This window comes from Polistes fuscatus, unplaced genomic scaffold (genome assembly GCF_010416935.1).
Source record: "Polistes fuscatus isolate 324 unplaced genomic scaffold, CU_Pfus_HIC Scaffold6, whole genome shotgun sequence".
NCBI classification, from domain to species: domain Eukaryota; kingdom Metazoa; phylum Arthropoda; class Insecta; order Hymenoptera; family Vespidae; genus Polistes; species Polistes fuscatus.
This window is the reverse complement of record NW_025113140.1, coordinates 9,234,396-9,237,813: the sequence shown is the minus strand read 5'-3', so window position 1 is coordinate 9,237,813 and position 3,418 is coordinate 9,234,396.

The following is a 3,418-nucleotide window of genomic DNA, read 5'->3' as shown; positions in this document are numbered from 1 at the left end:
CAAATTACGTTAGATAACACAATCTAATGGCACACCTTATATTTCACACATTATATATTTTCTTATTTTACTTTATTGCATAATAATATGCTAAGGAATAACAAATTTTAACATGCTTCCTTTTATTATTTTTATATCACCCACGGAGCAATTCGTTTCCCCCTCCAAAAAAGTAAAGAAACCGATTATGCAATACAAGGGTCAAATGAATGATTCTAATTTGTTTTTATTTCTTTTTATTTGATCAGACATTTCGAGAGAAAAAAAAGTCAAAGAGGAAAATTTGCGTTAGCAGTGTAAGAAAAGTTTGTGATTTACTTCTTTACGAACCAAATCAAATTCCCTTCTCCATAATCCCAATGTTATCGTGGGCGACGTTATCAGAACAACTCGATAAGGGTAGTCACGAGAAAATGCGTGGGAGAATTCGAATGTGGGTGTGGACGGTGGTTACAATTCTAACACGGAGAAACATTTTAAGCATGGCGAGAATCTTGAACGTTGATTTGAAGATCGTAAAAGTTATTACCGAAAAGGATTATTCCTTCTTTTGTGTTTTTTTTTGTCGATCGAGACGCAACACTGCACGTAATGTTAGAATTATAAATATTTCGTATATATAAATAGCATTTCGTATTATCAAAAAGTATTGAAAAGAGACAAAATGATAGAAGAAAAATTGAAAATATAATAATAAATATATTTAATAAAAAAAGAAAACAAATATTATATTCTTCTATGTTAGCTGTACAAAATGACTTCTCCTGTCATTTACTTATTCGAATAAAAAGAAACTATCGATAATATCGATATTATATTTTAATAGGTCAATTGTATATCCTACAAATAACTTGAATAATATGTGAAATAATAATGACAGAAAAAAACTACGAAGAGAGAGAGAGAGAGAGAGAGAGAGAGAGAATTACTCATAGAAATTTTGATTTAACCATTTCGATCGTGGTTTGTTGAAAATATCAAAATGTCATAAGAGTCATGCAACGCGTGGGATGTTCCCTGTCTAATGGAATAAGCTGTTACGATAAATTCATCCTATCCCGTATTTTTGTTACGTATTAAAATACAAATCAGGTTATGATTTTCATTGGTAGGCGTGTTTCACGCGTGTATTATTATTATTATTATAATATTATATATATATATATATATTGTACATACATAGGGGTAATTAATTTTATTTACCGATGCAAATGCATATAATAATAATATTGGGTTGGCAACTAAGTGATCCTTCCTCTTTAAAAGTAGGAATGAAAGAGAGAAAAATTCACAAGGGGATACTTCTTTCGGTAAACGAAACGAAAACAAAATCAAAAATGAATGGAAAACATCGAGAAAATAAATATTGTTCTTTAAATTCTTAACTGATATTAAAATATGTGGCCCCCGGGGGGGCCTGTGTTTTCAATAGGTTTCTATTCAAGGTAACCATGCTAACTTAGTTGGCAACCCAATAGTTACGTACGATTTGCATTGTTTCTTAATTTATTATCACTTAAATGACAATGTGATCAATTAAAATGATATATCACTTTGTTAGAAAATTCATGAAATTATTATATTGAAAATCAAACCAGCATTCGATCAATAATATAAATGCCTGATAATTGAAATGATATTCCACCATTTTTCGTTATAAAATATTATTAATTATTAACAAGATAAGAGACCCCAATTCTCCGAGGAATAATTTAATTCGTTATACAAATATCACATCGGTTAAATTGCAAATCTAACGTTGCTCGTTATTTGAATCATATCTTCTATTTCTTTCTCTACTTTTTTCTTTCTCTATTTCTCTTTCTCTAACCTAGATAGATATTTTACTTGTTTTCTTTTTGTTGGTCTTTTTATCGAAAAAGTGACAAAGAGAGAGAGAGAGAGAGAGATAGAGAGAGGAATTGAAGTAGGTAGTAAAAAAAATTCTCAACGATTGGATCATCTGGTAAAGATAATTGTACTAGCAGACAGAAAATATAAAAGTGAAAAGCGATAGATAAGAACGCTTGTATAAGGGTTCTTGAAAAACGTGAAAACATCAACGAAGTTTAATGTACGCCGAGATGTGCTTGGTTAAAATGAATGAAAATCTGAGTACGATTGCGACGACGTCATTGCCATCGTGCATAAAGAGAAGGAAATATTTTCAAGCTTTCGTGTTTGGTGTATACAGGGTGGTATCAAATATACGAAATATCGAAACAAAACAAAAAAAAAACAAATATTCTCCGAACAAAGAAGTATATTTTTTACGGTTAATAAAAAAAAAAGGATAGGTACCGTAAATGAATATAATGCACACATTACAATGCTGTGTGTAGCATTAATTCGTTAAAAATTTACAATCGCGCATGTGTCTATACGATTATATTAAAATATAATTATTTGTATTGGGTCTCATTTTATGTTTCATATCGCAAGATCAAAATTATATTTTTAAAAACATGACGCATAAGTGTGACGCAAAGCAATTAATATAGATATGTTTTATTAAAAATATTTATGTTAATAAAATTATCTTATACATATATATGATAATATAATTATATACCTAATGTGTGTGTAATTATCTTATGATTAAAAAAATTAATTTTTTTATCATATATATTATATAATATAAATATAATGATAAATACAATATATTATATTAAAAAATACATATATTAATAATATATTTAAATACATACGCACGCATATATATTTCATGTATGTAGATTAGGATTCATTTTGTCGTATTTAATTTGATTTAATCGTTAAAATATTATAAGCTTATTAAATTGATATACACCCTGTATAGGTGGACGGACAGTATACGTTTGAGAGAGAGAGAGAGAGAGAGAGAGAGAGAAAGCGCAGCGCATGCTGAAAGCTCCCCTTCTATCGATCGATCCGCACCCGAGGTTACTCGTTCGTTTTCCTTCAAAAGCTTCGCGAACGTCGACACGGTTTAATCGTATCGCGAATCCTACGATTCGCGTAGTTACGAAGGGGGACATAATATTTTTTCATTTTTTCTCTCTCTCTCTCTCTCTCTCTCTTTATCATCTCTTTTATATTACAATTAATTTCATTCATATTTAATTATCTGTATACATTATCGATTTATTTAAACCAACATAAGTATTTTAATCTATCCGTCATTATTATCTCCTTTTCTATTTGTCTCTGTGTGTGATTCTTATTCTGTCTGTCTGTCTGTCTGTCATTTTATTTTCAATCATTTTTATCGTCTTCTCTATTCATCCTTTTATTTTAATCTCGTCGTTTTTATTAACGCGTTCGTAAAAAGTTTTCAATGATTTCTTTTAATTTTTAATTTTTACTTTCATTTCTTTCCATTTATTCTACTACATTATTTCATTTTCTTTTTCCCATCTTCCTTTTTTTCTTTTCTCCT